Source organism: Trichosurus vulpecula, chromosome 6, assembly GCF_011100635.1.
Source record: "Trichosurus vulpecula isolate mTriVul1 chromosome 6, mTriVul1.pri, whole genome shotgun sequence".
NCBI classification, from domain to species: domain Eukaryota; kingdom Metazoa; phylum Chordata; class Mammalia; order Diprotodontia; family Phalangeridae; genus Trichosurus; species Trichosurus vulpecula.
The window spans coordinates 140,643,834-140,661,800 of record NC_050578.1 but is presented as its reverse complement, the minus strand read 5'-3'; positions in this window follow the sequence as shown (position 1 = coordinate 140,661,800).

Genomic DNA, 17,967 nt, shown 5'->3' with positions numbered 1-17,967 from the left:
ATAATCAAAGCTATGGTTTTGCCAGTAGCAATGTATGGATGTGAGAGTTGGACTATCACAAAGCTGAATGCCGCAGAATCAACACTTTTGAATTGGAAAACTGAAGAAGACTTTTGAAAGTCCCTTGGACAGTAAGGCCATCAAATTAGTCAATACTTAAAGAAAATAATTCAGACTATTTACTGGGAGGTCAAATATGAAGCTGAAGCTGAAATACTTTGGCCACATAAAGAGATGAGAGTTCTCATTGAAAAAGACCCTGGTGATGGAAAAGATTGAAGGTAAAAGAGAAAAAGGAGGTACAAGAGGATGAGATGCATCTATAGTATCATGGAAACAATGAATGTGAGCTTGGACAGACTTCAGGAGATTTTTGAAGGGCTGGCGTGCTATATTTTGTGGGGTCATGAAGAGTCAGATGCAACTGAACAATAACAATACAGCTTATTTAGACAGATATAGCTCTTAAACATTAGATCAGAGAAGCTACCACATTTACTCATTTATTTTCTTCTAACTTTTCTTATACATTTTAAAATTGCCAAATAGGGAGAAGAAAAATAGGCAGATAATCATCACTAAAAAGTGGAAATGGTTAATGCTTTGCACAAGAAATTCAAGTCCTGCTACTCAAAGGACTGGGGTAGTAAATAAACTGCCATTCAGTTAGATCCCTGGCCAAATGGTCTCGGAAGAATGCCACAAATATAATGAGAGGTATCATTCTGAGAAACCATAAAAAGTCTCTTATACTTAATAGGGAGAAAACCTTCTTATATTCTGAATCTGTATCACTTGTTATGATGCACATAGTTATTCAGGAATTTAATGACAACTACCTACTGTATGTCTATCTAAAACTCAGTGTCATATGGGAGCTAAGACAATTCCTGTTTTACAGTAGCTGCTTAGTATTCTATGACTCCAACCCCAGAACTTTATTCACTAGGAATAAATTTGAGTCATTTAAAATGAACTGGAGGTAGCTCTTTGGAAAATGGATTAGTGACCCTGATGTTGCAGTGCTGACATTGTAGTATGAGTAAAAGAGACAGGTGTCCCTTCAGACTTCAATATTTTCAAAGGGTATTAAGGCAGTTAAATAAGAAAAAAACCCAGAACTCTGAAGAGTGTATTATTTCTCTTCTGAGGGCTTTAAGAGGAAAGAGAAAGGAAGATAAAAGAAAGACTACACTAATGTAGAAAGGAGAAAGAAGGCGAGGGAACTTAGTATTTCTCATAATTGGGATGCATGAGAAAAATTATAGGAACATGGAGGAAGTGATAAAGGGAGTGAGCATCAAATGAACCTCACTCTTATTTGAAAAGGTCAAAGAGAATTGCACACACACACAAAATCTGGTGTAGAAATACATCAATCTCAATAGGAAACCAATGGGGATGGGCAGGAAGATTTAAATGGAAGGTTAACACCAGAGAGAGAATATACACAAGGAAAATAAACTTATTGACCATGAAGGGGAGATTAAAAGTGAAATGGTAAAGAAAAATCAAAGAGCTAGAATCCAAGGTGTGTGTGTGGGTAACCTTGGATTGACTCTTAGGCAGTTGGGGATGGCTGAACAAATTGTAGTACATAAATGTAATGGTATATTATAGGCATCTCAGTGGAGGGAAAATTGGACCTGAAGTCAGGATAACCTGAGTTTAAATCCAGGCTCAGACACTTCCTAGCTGTGTGACCCTGGGCAAGTTACTTGATCTCTGACTGCCTCATTTTCATCTGTAAAATGCAGATAATAATACTTATTATTATGGTATGTGAGTAATATTTGTCAAGTGTTTTGCAAACCTTAAAATGATATATCAATGCTAAGATGATGATGATGATGATGATGATGGTGGTGGTGGTGGTGCTGATGACGGTGGTGGTAATGATGATGATGATGGCACCGTAAGTAATGAAGAAAGAGACAATTGCAGAGAATTCTGCAGAGTGAAGTGAATAGGTCTGGGAAAGCAATTCATGCAAGGATAGAATTATGGTAAAGAAAAGCAACTTTGAAGAACTGGAAAATTTAATCAGTGCAATGACCAGCCACATCTCTAGAGGATCTATGATGAACCATGTTATCCACCTCCTGATAGGGAGGTGATATACACAAGATGCAGAAATATTTGTGGATATGGCCATTGTGTGGAATAATTGTACTTGGATACGTTTATTTGGTTTTTTTTAGCTTTTAACATCTTAAAAATAATTTTATTATACAATATAATTTAAAATCATGTTCTGATATGATTTTCATTAAATTCACAACATTTTTCGTTTACTTCTTCATTACAAAATAAATCTTTTACCATACTGAATATTAAATGTACCATTGACAAATTCAATAGTATTTAAAGCCAGTAACTTCCCAGACCACTTAAGCATTTTTAATTCATGCCTTGGATAAATTTCTTAATTTTTCATTACAAATTACACAGTTCAAGGTTGTTGTGCAGTATTCCATCTCCCTTTTGGTAATTCCTATAATTCCAGAACAATTTTACTTCTGAATGCATCAATATATTTATTGATAGTCATTCGTCATTCTCATGATGGGGATAAGATTGTCAGGCCCATTAGAGGCAAAATATCCCCAATATATTGTGGAGTGGATGCTTTACAATATAGTGAATATACCCCAATCTTGTAAGTTCACCTGAGCTTTCTCTGAAACCAGTTTTTATATATCCTTGAATGAAAAACTGAGTTTCATCAGTAGAAATTTCCTTTTTCTAATCTTCAGAATCTCATTCTTTGTGTTTTCTTGCCTATGACAAACACCTTTTCATAGCAGAGGTTAGTACTTGTCTGTATCTTCACTTTTTATTGGTATTCTTACTATTATTTCAACTTTAAGAAGCCCAGGTTCTACCATAGATGGAGTAAAAAAATGCAGCTACTTAAGTCCTCTTTGCTTATTTTTTTGAGAATTAATTTAGCTGTTTTACAGCAGCAGTTCATCAATTCTTAGAATCTTCTTTTCAGGTATACTTTCTGTTGCTATTCAGTACAACTGATATTGTTTTATTATGGGCTTGAATTGATTTTGAATCACTTAACTTCTCCATACTAGCAACTGTTGCAATATCCCTAACAGTCATTGAAGTATGCTCTTTAAAACTATAACCCTTACACGTTTTCTTTTTTCTTAATATTTAATTCATTCATTTTCAGTTTTCAACATTTATTTCCACAAGTTTTAAATTTTCTCCCCCTCCTTCCCTTCTCTGTCCCCAAGACAGCATATAATCCAATATAGGCTCTACACATACATTCCTATTAAACACATTTTCACATTAGTCATGTTGCATAGAAGAATTATAATGAATGGGAGAAACCATGAGAAAGAAAACAAAACAAGAGAGAAAAGTTCTGCTTTACTCTGCATTTCGACTCCATAGTTCTTTCTCTGGATGTGGATGTCATTTTCCATCATGAATGCTTTGGAAAAGTTTTAGGTCCTTGCATTGCTGAGAAGGGCTAAGTCTATCAAAATCAGTCCTCAAACACTCTGGCTGTTACTGTGTATAATATTCTCCTGGTTTTGCTCACTTCACTCAGCATCCATTCATCTAAGTCTTTCCAGGTTGTTCCGATGTCTGCCTGCTCATCATGTCTTATAGCACAGTAGTATTCCGTTACATTCATATACCACAACTTGTTCAGTCATTCCCCAATTGTTGATCATTCCCTTGATTTCCAATTCTTGGCCACCACAAAAAGAGCTGCTACAAATATTTTTGTAATATGTTTATTTGTTAAAAGTTTTTTTTTCTCTCAGTTTTTAATTAGGGAGCATAAGAGGGGAGGGGAAAAGCAACAAAGATGCAAAAAGGGCCATTGAAACATTTAAAAAAATGAATAGAAAAGAACAGAAGGAAGCACAAACAGGATAGTTTTGAGAGTAATGTGGAACTTCTTGTGTATGTTTTTTTAAAAGAACAGGTGGTATGAAATGGTGATTTACATTTTTATATAAAATTATCCTTCTATGATCCCCTCTGTGTATGGAAATACTCCTTTTTGATGTTTAAGTTCAGAATTAAAAAAAATAAACGTTAGTGACTGAGTTGGGGGGGGGGCAGCAAGGGGACTGCTGAAATACAATTCAACCAGGTGGCAGATGTTGTTGACTGAGCACCAGCCTGGCTTAGCATCTAGACTTAGGTTCATCATACAGAATTGTCTCCTAGGGTTAGAATCTTAAGGCTTTAGAGTTGGAATCAAACCTTGAGTTCATTCAGTACAACTCCTTTATTTGACAATTGATGCCCAGGGAGATGAGAGAGCTTACTCAAGGTCACATCTGGTAGGAAAAGTCAGACTCTTCACCTAACTACTCTGACTCCAAAGGCACCACTTCTATTGGGTCATGAATTCTTGGATACTCATTAATTTAAAGACAAATTATGGCATAAATACAAATATCTACTTGAAGCAAGTGATTATTTGTAGTAAAGAAAATAACACAATTGATCACTTTGGGTGTGTAGATATCTTAAAATTAGGGTTTTCTTAAAATGATGCATACCTTCACCCCTCCATACTCCTCCACTACCCCTGCTCCAGGTGGGTACTTATGTAACTGTTAAATAAGTTTACGAAACCTGTTCTTAATACATTAATACTTATTGGCAACTAGGTAGTACAGTGAATAAAGAGCTAGACCTGGAGTCAGGAGAACCTGAGTTTAAATTGCATTTCAGACAGTTACTAGCTGTGTTACCCTTGGCAAGTCACTTAACCTCATTTGCCTCAGTTTCCTCATCTGTAAAATGGGGATAATAATAGAATCTAATTTCCTGGATTGTGAGGCTCAAATGAGACACCAATTGTAAAATGTTTAGCCTAGTGTCTGGCACATAATAAATGCACTTATCATCATCATCATCATCTTCATCATCATCATCATCATCTTCCCATTTGGAGAGCCCCAGGCTTTCTTACAGCCAATGCTAAGCTAGAATTTATGAAGGATAAACTCATTGTAACTAATGTGCTTTAAACACAGTTGACAGCAGTACTAATGCTTATGAATTAAGAAGTTTATGCTAGAGGCTGTACAAGTTCATCAGATTATAGGTGTGCAGCTGGAAGGGACTATGGGTGTCATCTCATTCAACTCCATTTCACAGATGAAGAAACTGAGACCTAGATATGTTAAGTGAATTATTCAGTGTCACGCAGGTAATACATGGAAGAACAGATATTTAAACCCAATGTGTTTGTTTAGTTGAATCCAATACCACTTCTCAATTTTAGGTTCTAGGGCAGCTATGCGGCACAATGGATAAAATTCCCAGCCTGAAGTCAGGAAGATTCATCTTCCTGAATTCATATCTGGCCTCAGACACTTATTAGCTATGTGACCCTGGGCAAGTCACTTAACCCTGTTTGCCTCAGTTTCCTTGTCTGTAAAATGAGCTGGAGGATGAAATGACAAACCACTCCAGTATATTTGTCAAGAAAATCCCAACTGGTGTCACCAAGAGTTGGAGAAGACCGAAACAATTGAACAACAAAACCAACAAATTTTAAAAGTAAAAACTAAAATTATTTAAAAACTTAAGGCATTAAGCTAAAGACATATCTTCTATTTGGAGATAGGTTTATCACATATGAGTTAAGAAGTAATAGGGATATACTGAAGACTCTCATTATAGAAATTCCTTCAGAGAGTAGGCTATATGTATTATTGATAACAGTGATGAAGCATGGTTAGCTCCCCCCCACCCCCAGGAGATAAAACACGTTTATTTCTCTTTGGGATCCTGACACAGAGAACTGATTCTTGTTTTAGGATAAGGAGCTCCCCTTCAAGTCTGAGATTCCTCACTACTTTGACCTGACTCCATTGTGTTGAGACTTAGAATGAGGAAAGTCTAGGAGAAGGGAGACAGGCCTAGTTTTGGGCATGGGTGGGGTTCAAGCTGAGGTGATACAGCTACCAGGTGATCAGTGCCTGGACAGCTCCAGTTTGATGAGCTTCTTGCTACTTTTTCCATATGTAAAATCCTTCCTGTTGCTGATTTCAATTAAGTGTACTTTACCAAATCTTCATTAGCATAAAATTAACACTTTTCCCTGTAGAGGTGACAGTTTTATGGAGACATTTCCTTGTCTGTTCTCACGCAATTAAAAAAAAATCCACTGGGCATTCATTTACACCTCTGGAAGCGCAATAGTCTGGGCTGTGATTCCGGTTTCATTTGCACACCTACTGATCTTGCCATCACTAATTAAAGACTGAATTTAAGGTAATATAAACATTGCTCTTTAGCTGTACTTAAAAGCAATTGTGTGATTTTTTAAAGGAGGAACATTCATTAACTCCATAGGTTCCTGAAGAAAGACAATCTTCTTGGTATCCTTTGTTTTAGGCTCTAGAGATGGGTCTCTGTGTTTTTTGCACTGTAATAATCAAGTATTAGCTGAGAGTGTTTAGGGAAAAGAGCCAGTTCTCAAATATCCAGGGATGGAAACCATATTGAAAGGCAGTGTTGTTTAGTGGAAAACCTGGGCTTGAATCCTGTCTCAGACACTGACTAGCTATGTGATGCTGAGCAACTCATTTAAAGTCTCTAATCCTTGGTTTCTCCACGTGTAAAATGTGGATAATAGCAACAGTGCTGTGCCCCACAGGGTTTTGTGAAGCTCAAATGAGATAATGCATGTAAAATGCTCTGTAAATTTTTAGAGCATTATGTAAATTCCAGCAATCAGTATTACTTTGCTAATGATTCAGTTTGCATGAAAAAATACTCCCATATATGTTGCTGAGGTGTTTCTTTATTATGCACTAGAGTACACTCATTTATTTAACAAGGATTTCTTGATTATAAATGCAAACTGGCATCAGCCATTGTAAGGGGAAGTACTTAGTAGACAGTAAGCACTATGGGCTAGAAAAGCACTGGGCTGAGTCATTGCTGTGAGCACTCTGGTGATGGGAGGAAGCTGTGATCTGTTGGCTATATCATCTTTGAAAGTGACAGTTCAATGATACTGCACCCTGGCTATAGGCATGCAAGACTGACCATGTCCTGGGGGATTTAAAGAGGAGGAAAAGGGATTGTTGTAGCTTGGCCACTATGTATGTATGTACTGGTATGTAGCCATACCAGTTCTCTTCCAAACTAGTTTCACTCAACATACTTAAGCCTGTAAAAGGTTGAAGTTGAACTAGATGACTTCTGATGTCCTTTAGAGCCCTAGATCTTTGATTCTCACTTCTCTACATATGCACGTGTGCATGCGCGCACGCGCACACACACACACACAGATTTGGACGGCTTCAAAACTAAACTCAAGTGGAAGTGGTAAATAAAGGAGGATTCAATGTTTACATGCTGTAATGGGGTGATAATGCAGCTTTTAAGTCACACCTAGTGTAAAGGTTATTGAAAACAGAGAATGGAATTTGAGGGGAAAGGGCATTGAACATGGAATAGACAGAATCATATCATTTGGAGAACTAAATCTAAGGAGGAGTATGGAGAGGAAGAATGGAAATCATCTCTCTCTCTCTCTCTAATTATCTATCTATCCTCTGTCTTTCTGTCTGTCCTTCCATCCATCCCTCCATCCATCCATCCATCCATCTGTTCATCTATCCATCTCTGTCTCTCTGTCTCTCTGTCTCTCTCTCTCTCTCTCTGTCTTTGTCTCTCTGTGTCTCTGTCTCTCTCTCTCTGTCTCTGTCTCTCTCTCTGTCTCTCTCTGTCTCTCTCTGTCTCTCTCTCTCTCTCTCTCTCTCTCTCTCTCTCTCTCTCGGCATCAGGAATTAATGTTATTCAATCAAAGAGGTTGGAGCTGGGGTAGAGAGAGAGTGACTTCTAAGCCAAATTTTTATCTTATCTATGATGGGTTGCTTAAAAAAAACAAAAGGAAGACATCAGTAAAAGAAGAAGTCCTGATGTGTCCTTGGATTGGGCAGGAGAAGGCAGGGTATGTGTATACAGGGGATAAGATTGGATCGCTATAAAGAAGACATGATTTTTTTAGGTTTGGTGTCGGTAGGATAGTGGGGGCTGTGATCCTGTGACCTTACAAAACAAGATTATGCTATTATAACCAAAACAGATGCCTTGTGCTGCTATCAAGCGGAGGGGGAGAGGACTACAATAAAATGATTGAGAAGAAACCTGTTATGAGCTTCTGAAGCCTCGTAACTATGCTCGGGGTTCCCCCCAAGCCCCAGGCCTCTGCCTAAGCGAAGGACCTGATCTCGCGGACAGTGTACGAGGCGGGAGCCGAAAAGATGGTGAAGGACTCCGTTTATTATTTCAGCAAGCAGCACATTTATAGCTTTAGTGAAGCAGGTATATTCTTTGGTTACGTGGGTGAAGGACAGGTGAAAATTCAATACACCTGGGTCCTAGGACCGCCCCAACTCCGCCTACTCTCCTCCCCTTCTCTTCCTGCGCTACCTGAAGCTCCCTGCGGGCAGGCAGTCCAGGAAAAGAACCGGAAGTTCCACATGCTCTGCCAGAGAGCCGGAAGTTCCTCGTGGTCAGGCAGCCGGAAGTTCCACGTGGTTAGGCAGGTCAGGCAGGTTTGGGCACGGGCACGGGCAAAGACCTGGAATTGCCAGGGAGGCAACAAAGGCGAGACCCCTCCTCCTGGCTCCACCCACATCCCAAAGCCCTGAGTTTATCTCAGCAGGCCCCTGGGCCTGGAGGTCCGAGGAGGACAGGGCTGAGCTCTAACGCAGCCCGCAACAGAAACCCACCTTAAAAAATATAAATTTGAATGCTGATGAAAAAGATTTCACTAACAAAAAAGAAGTAAATTAGAGTAAACTGTATTTGTTGATGTAAAAATATATGTATATATAAATGATTTGTCATAATTATATAAAATATAGTTAAAGTATAGGGATTCACACTCATTCGAAGTCTATCACCAGATATTGGATGGTCTCCTCTGATGCCCCCCAAATGTAATTAAATAAGTGTGTTACAATGGAGTCAACATTAAAGTGAGATATCATTAACCATATTCTTTCTCTGTGTTTGTCTTGCTAAATCCAGTCTTTTCTCACTTTAAATGGTCTTTGTTCTTAGAGATGGACCACTACCACCTGTTTATATTTAAACCCACTCAGGGTCCTAGCAGTAAACTTTGAGAAGAAATGTACTTCCTCTACTCACCACTTTTGCTCTTGAGATCTCATTCCATGTATTTTCTATCCATACAACCAGCCACTCACAAAGTAACTCATTCACCAATTCTTGATATTTACACAACCAGTAATCACAATAATGACATTTTTTGAATCATAAACATACCCATTTACTTAATAATAAGGCAATATAATACAATAGATATTCCGCTTTTTTATGTTGTATATAGATTTTTATGTATATATTTGTTTGATGTTGTCTCCCTACTAGAATGTAAGCTCCTTGAGGACAGGAAGTGCCTTTTGCTTCTTTTTGTAGCCCCAGTGCTTGGCACATAGTAGGTACTTAATGTATTTTTATGAATTGATTGGTCAACTCAGACACCTAGTTGCTATGTGACCCTGAGTAAACCATTTAACTTTTGTCAGCATAATTTCCTCATCTGTAAAATGGAACCTACCACACAGGTAGTTGTGAGGATCAAATGAAATACCATGTAAAGTGCTTAGCACTGTGTCTGGCAGACAGTAGGTGCTTAATAAATCCTTGCTTTCTTTATTCTTTGTTTCTTTGGTGCTTCTCCCAGATCGCTAATAAACAAACAAACAAGTGAACAAATGAACGAAGAATGAATGTATAAATAAATCAAAGGTGAAGTTTTTCATTGGCTTAAATACCAGTAGGGTACCGAAGTTACTTGTAGATGGTTTTGCTAGTGACAAGTATATGTAATAAATGCAGAAATGTAGTGGGCTTTGTGATTTGGCAACAATAATTTTACCTCTTTCACATATCTTTGTTCTGATTAGAATTTAATTGTATTCTAAGCAAGAAAGAATATTGGGAAATTATTATCCTAAATTGGATAGTTCTCTGGAACAAAGGGCTATGATGTTAGCTCCAAACAGAAGAGTTAAAAAAAAAACCCTTCATCTTAAGTAGGTGAATTCTGATGGGCTTCAGTTAACCATTGTCTGTCTAGGATGAAAGATCTGTGAGCCTTCCCTTATTGAGGATGGGCTTCTAGTCATCATGCCCTAGTAGTGTGGAGCTGAGATGACTTGTGTGCGTGTGTCTTGAAGAGATGAAGCCCCAAACCTAGAAGCAGGAAGCACTATCCAGGAGAGACCATGAGACCGCAGTCACATCCCCTTCAGAGAGCAAAGAAGCCCAGGAGAAAGCAAAGAAGGCCTGGAGACAGTAAGAAGCAGGGGACATCAGAAAGGCAACACACAATGAGAGAGTAGCAGAGATGCAGTGTGATTGATGCTCAGGTATGAAGACGTCAGAAAACAATGTTCAGCAGGGAACACATGCAGAAAGATTAGCATGATGACATCAATAGAAAAAAATTGGTATCTCTGAAGCATTAGAAGTTCAAATAGCCTCACCAGGCATGTATGTGCCCCAGCCACATATGTTCCTCTCCATGTGCTTTGGAAATACATTTTTCCTGTGCTTATTTTCAAATGGTGGGGGAAGGGAGTAGGGAGAAGAAAAGAATATCTCACTGCTGTTTTCCTTGTTATATTATTTCATTCAATAGTTTTGGTTCGAACCACTTGTGTCTTTTGACTGACAAGTGAAAATTTACCCCTTGGTGGGGTTCAGATCTTATGGCTATGAGTGCATGATGTAGGAGAGGGCACCTTCAATCTGGGGTAGCTTTTTGGAGGCCTCACAATTAAGGAGAGAGGGCAACTGAGTTACTACATATACCAATACTATATTAGTATACAGTGGTTAAAAGGGTCTTTTAAAGTAAGGGTAGAGAATTAGAGCTAAATAGAATCATGGAGTCCATTTCTTCTGGCCTCTTCATTTTACAGAGAGGAAATGGAAGCCCATTTACATAACCATTATGTGTTATATAATAGAACATATTGGTAGTAAGTACACACAAAACACATTATGTGCATTATTATAATTTGATGTCATTTGGATACATGAGTAACTATTTCTCCCATTTCTCCAAAAATATCATACATAGAGTTGGCCTCTCCTGACCTTGCATTGGGAGCTGGCTGACTTGCATGGTTCCCAGGTTCCATGGGAACCCTCACCTCACCAGGTGTTTCCACATTGGGAATATCAGGCAAGAAGAAGAGTGCCTTTGTTCCAGGGTGCCTGTCACCCTCCTTAGACCTCCTGAGTCAAACCCAGATCTTTTCATTCATAACACAATTCTCTCTCCATACCACTGTGCTGCCTCAGGTACAAGACACTTAATTTATTGAATTTCTTTTTCCTGCTTTCCAAAGATTTGTCTTTCTTAAAATTTTAATTCAAAAATTATATTTTGTATAATTACATATTTTCATATATTTATATATTTTAATACAAAATTATATTTTCCAGAGATAATCTAGAGATATATGGACATACAGATTAATTTTCAGTTGTATGATTCACTCTTATGCATAGGAGGCTAGCCGTTAGCCATGAGGGGTTTTATAAGGATTGTTGAGATTTTACAACATGGAGAACACTAAAAAAAGACACAATTATTTAAAATTAGATTTTACCCTAACACTTCAATAGATCATTAAATAACATTTATTTTAATAGAACACCTATGAACCTACTTGTGAAACTAAACTCATCCATCATGAATTTATTAGCATCAGCTCAATTTCAATGAATTCCAGATGGGCCCATTCAAATGCTACCATATTTATTTCAGTTGGTTTCCACATATGGAATTATTATCAGGGACCAAAACCTGAATGGAATTTTTGGTTTGTTTGTTTGTCTTCTGTTAGAAGAAAATTAAAAATGAGTGTTCATTTCAATACTTTTCAGACATTGGGCCTCTGGGTGGAATACGTATTCCAATTGGAGCTGAATTCCCTTTAAGTATGAACCTTAAAAACTGCACCCACTTTAACAAATGATAACCTGTCTGATTATTATGAAGTTTAATTGAAGAACTTTGGATGGATTCAGTGTTTTTAAGAGCAGACTAGCTGGAACTAGATTCCAAGACCAAGGCCATAGGATGAAGGCAGTGAGCAATTCCAGAAGTCATCTAAATACACTTCTGAAGTCATCATTTTACAGATGAAGAAACTGAGGCACAAAGAAAAGTCCCTAGCCCAAATTGCCCAAAGTCACATAGGTAGTAGAGTTGATTTTGGCCCAGGATTTCTTATAATAAATCTCGTCTTCATTCCATTTATGCTACCCTACCTCCAATACAATCACACGTACAGCCTTTCACAATTATTCATGATGCCATGAAGCACCTTATAGGATTAATATGTTCACTCTCTACTTACTTCTGCCTCACAGAATCCCTGGGTACCTTTAACGCTTAGACCATTTTCACTTTCTTGAAATTATTTCATGTAATTTTGTAGATAGTTTGTATTACATATCTGTGTAAATATGTCACACCCTCTCCACTTAGAGGGCAAGGATTGTTTTATTTTTGTCTTTAAAAAAACCTTTTTTATTTTACTTTATGGAATAAAATAAGCATTTCCATAGCATATTATAATAAAAAAGAAGATTGTACATGAAACTGCAAACCTATTATGCACAATTTGCTATTATTTTTAAATATATAAAAAAGTTATCATGTAAATTTCTTTTTCCCTCTTTTATCCCTCCTTCCCACTTAAGAGATGGCCACAAGTGTGTGTGTGTGTGTGTGTGTGTGTGTAAAATCATTCTACATTCTTCATTTTATCAGTTCTTTCTCTGGAGGCAGATGTCTTCCTTCATATGTTCTTTGTGGTTTATTTGGGTATTTATAATACTCAAAATGACTCGTTTGCTCCAAGTTGTTCTTAAAACAATATTGCTTTTACTGTATACAACGTTCTCTTGGTTCTGCTGCTTTCTTGCTTCATCATTTTGTGAGTCTATCCATGCCTTTTTAAGAATGTTGAACTCATTTTTTATAGTGCAGTAGTGTTCTATCATAATCAAATGCCACAACTTGTTCAGCGTTCCCAATTGAGGGGCATCCCCACAATTTCCAGTTGTTTGCCACCGCAAAAAGAGCTGCTGTAAACATTTTGAAACATATTGATTCTTTTCCTTTTTTTGTTTTTCCTAATTATCTTTGGAAATAGACCAAGTAGTTGTATTTCTGGGTCAAAGGTTATATGTAGTTTGATAACTCTTTGGAATAATTCTAATTTTTGACTTTGAAGCCTCAGTGTCTAGCTCATAAAAGCAGGTGATGAATTGAATTGAATGGATTTTTTTTATTTTGAGAATTTGGGGATTGGTTGTTAAGAAAAGATTAGAGCACTGACACCCCTAAACCCTTCAGTACTGTAGACTTTGAAGGGCTTCCATTAGCTTGAAAACTTTGCAGTCACATAAATTCTTTGTTTGTGAATTAACACAGAGATCCCATAGGGTTTGGAGAGGGAGAATGGTCTCACAGGGCAGCCATTGAGAAATTGTGCATAAGCTGAAGCTATTAGATTCTATGCAAATTTTGGATAATGTTGGTCCCAGACTACAGGCCATATGAATGGGTGAGCATCTTTGGGTCTCTCCCTTTACACTCTCTCCACCCTTTTACAAGTTACTCTGATTCTAAGAGAGAGGGACAGGACAATCTCTTTGAACAGCTATTTAAAGGCAGTGAAACCTCTGGGGCAGACTTCCACTTTAGGGATTTTGTTGGTGGTGGTGTTAAAGGGGTAATATGAGTCCTCATCAGAAGGGGACTCCTTGGGGTCAGAGGAAAAAGACAGAGAACTATTTTCCAAGGAGACTTTTTATAGCACACTTAAAAGGCTCACAATGGGCCAAAAGTGCACTACTATTTCTTCATATTAAAGAAAGACAAGCACCTTTGAGGAGATGGAAGTTTGCTCAGACAGAGGATTTAGCACTGCCCAAATCCATACTCAAGATGATAGCACTAATGGATTTTCTCCCTTAAAAACATAACAGGCATCACCAATGTGACTGAACACTCAATATTTTTCAGTGTTATGCCATTACTGTATTTAGAAGTTATTATTATTTTAAAAGTCTCCTTTCATCTTCGTTTCAGAAATGGAAACTAGAGAGCTTGGCCCAGATGAATTGCAAACCACTTCAGCACAGCATCATGTATATTTCATTTATCTGGTGTTGTCAAGGAGAGAGTTATTCCTTACAACTGGATTTTTTCTCATAAGCTGATGCTTGTCCCTTTAAGCACCCAAACTTTCTTTATAATTTTACTATTTTTGATGGATCTGCTTGTAAAATGTAGGATGTTCTCTTCCATATTCTATAAAGCCATTGAACTGTCATGATCTTTTTAGCTGGTGTGTGGTGACTAGAAGCCTCTCCCTGATAAGGGCAGGCATTCAGCTCTTCAGTCATAACCAGGTGAATCTGAGTACCCCCAGGCTTAGGTAAAGGCTTTCTTTCTTTGCCCTATATTTGGAGTTTTATCTTGTATTTATTTGAATGCATGAAAAAATTATTAAGTGCATACTACTTTCCAAGTATTGTGCTAAATGCTGGGGATTCAAATAAATAATTCAGACAGTCCCTGCTATAGAACTGCTAGCAAGGTCTAGCTTTGGGGTGCCACTGCATGGCAGATGGTGTAATAGCAAGCAAAGTGGGGATTTTCACTGTTTTTTTTTTCTTTTGGAATGCTTCTCAGCACTAAGGCAATCAAGTGCCTTTGATTGAGTCTTGCCTTTGTTTCAATCAAGAGTCTTTGATTGAATCAAGTGTCTTGGATGACCTACTTAAGTTACAAGAAAGCCTAAGTCACATGAGTTTGAGTCACATGGTTGTAATGCCCTCTGACCCTGAAGAAGTATATATGTACTCTGAGGTTAGCATTTTGCTTTGGAGGCTCCCTCATTGGAAGAGTGTTTATGTGATTTGGCCAGACAAGACACTGGGTAGCCATTAAGGAGCCCCCTGGCTTTGAAAACCCAGATGTTGGTGCTTCTCTCTCTGGTAACTATTTGTGTATTGCTATGGACAGACAATTAGAAATCCTGTCTGCTGATTTGTGTTATTTACTCTATTTATATAATTTCTGCTTGTAATTTATGTTTGTGTTTTGTCTGAAGTTCAGGGTGCTGACTTTTTCTCCTGAACTAAGTGAATGATATATATATATATCATTCACTTATATATAATTAAAGTGAGATTGTAAACACCTTAAAGTTGTTTTCCTTAGAAAAGCAGATCAGAGAACCTGTGCTAGAAGCCCCCCTGTGTGCTGGTGTTATTGGTCTTATATTTCCACAACAGCTGCAAGTGGCATTGTTGTTACAGATGTTAAAGCTAGGTGGCCCGCTATCTTCTAGAAAGGATTGTAGTAGATGTGGGGATGGAAGTGGTAAAGGGCTCCCGTGCTTCAATTTCATATCGCATCCAGCCATCTCCCTCCTCTGCCAGCTATCACTGACCTTTCTACTTGGTTCAGCATCCTCTACACTTTACTTGAAATATGGACCTCCGCATCTGGGTCTTTGAGAATTCATGTCCTTGTCCCAGGGGAAGTCAATCCACTCAACTTTAGAGTTTCTGCCCTAGGGCCCAACCCAGTGGATTTGTTGACTGAGTGTGTGTGAACTAGCTCATTCAGGTCATTACATCTCTTGGCTGGTCCTAGACACCAGACTTGATTCAACTGATCCATCTCCCACTCTGTTCATGGACCCTCCGTTCTCTTTATTTCTGAAGCTCTCGGATCTCTCCTCTCAAATTCTATCCAGCATGAGCCCTCATCCTCTTCCCAGCTAGATGTTCTCACCTCTTTGGCTGGCTCAGGTATTTTATCTCCACAGCACATCCTACCTCAGTTCTAGTTCTTTCTGTGTTCTGTCTTCATCTTATTTTTTCCTCTTGGGCTTCAAACTCCTTGAGGACAAGAGCTATGTCTTATTCAATTATGATTCTCTTGGCTCCCAGCAGTGTAAGGGCACACCAGTGCCATATACATGACAGGTTTCAAAAGTATACCCTATAGATGAGAGATGAGGTTGAATTTCACCTATAATAGATTCTCATAAGGAAGTAAAAGATGGGGTTACCCCATTTGTGGCATGACCATACCTTGCAAAGCATGGCATGCCCCAGTGGTAAGTGGTATGAGAGGCAGTCCCAGGTTCTTATCGCACCATCACTGTGAGGTATTAATACTTTTATTTCTATATTACAGAAGAGGAAACTGAGGTGTGAGAAATTAAGTCACTTGCCCAAAGTCACACAGTTAGGAAGTATCTGAGTTCAAATTTGAACTCAGATACTTCCTAACTCTAAATCTAACACTTTCGTTTCCACCTCCTGGCTTCCCTGAACTCTCAACTAAAACCTTACTTTGTGCAAGTAATTTTTTTTGGTCCTCCTTAATGTTATTTAAAAATAATTTTTTATTTAAAAAAATTACTAGGAATCTATTTTCTATCCCTCCCATACCCCTTTCCATTGAGGGAAGAAAAAAAAACAAATGAAAAGAATATGAAGAAGAAAAACAAATGGACCAAATATTCCTAGTTTAGGAAGTGCAAAGTCCCTCATTGACCACGTTAAAATATATGTCTTCTTCTGCCCCTGAAATCCATCTGATAGGAGGGGGAGAGCATGTTTTATTATTAGTCCTTAGGGATCATAGGGAGTCGCTGCATTTCTCATAGTGCTTATAGCTTTCAAATTTGTTTTTACAGTGTAGCTATTGTATAAATTGTTCTCCTCGTTCTGCTCATTTAGTTATTCATTAGCTTATGAAAGTCTTTGAAATTATTCATTTTTATGATGTGGTTGTGATTATTTTACTTCTTTCTGCATCAGTTCATGTAAGTCTTTCCATGTCTCTAGGAAATCATCTCTTTCCCCTTTTTTCTAGCACAGTAGTATTCCAGCCCATTCATATTACACAACTTATCCAGTCTTTCCTCAATTGATTCCTCCTTAATAATGTTAGTGCCAAAAAATAATGCTAGTGCCTTCCTTCTGAGATGATCCCCGATTCATCTTGTATCTGTCTTGTTTGAACATAGTGGCTTGCCTGTTATGTCTCCCAGTAGAATGTAAGCTTTGGGAGAGCAGGGACAATTTTTGCCTCTCTTTTCATCCCCAGTGCTTAGCCTAGTACGTGGCATGTACTTATTGAATTAAATTGAATTTTAATTACTTGACCAGCCCATTTGTTTTCCTATTATATATGTCTTCACTACTGTGTTTTATGTGCCTTATTACATTAGAATCCTTGTTAGAAATAAGCAATTTATGTGCTTATTTCTATGAGCAACTTTCCAGTGTCCTTTAGGTGATTCTTAATTTTGATTCTTCCAAGATCATGGGTGCCATGGTCCAATGAGATATTTGTAAAACACCCTTAGCACAGTGTGTGTCACATAGTAGGTGCTATACAAATGCTTATTCCCTTCCCTTTTCACCATGATTCTGAGCCCTATAGCACTGCTGGGAGAATAATGGTGTCAAAGAAATGGGCTTTGAAAGCGATGAGCAATTATGGATTGATGAAAACTTAGTAGTTTTCCCAGTGTGTTATAATCCAGTCTTCCTCTTCACTTGGGGGTCGATGCAATAGAAGTTGTGGTAGGGCTGAGAGTTATGGAACTCCACAGTCTCTGAAGAATTGAAATTGAAGAGCCCTCCAAAGGTAGGCTGCGTGGAGGTAATATAGGAGCAAAAATGAAGATGGGGTGGCCACACGGAAGGATAACTGATAGACTAACTACACATTCCAGTAGTATCATCATGGGGCCAAGATCAAATTCACTGAAAGACCCCAGCATATAGAGTGACCCCCCTGCCCCTACCCTATGGCAAACTAACAAGCAGCCATGGGCAAATCACACAGGATGGGTAGGTATGGATGAG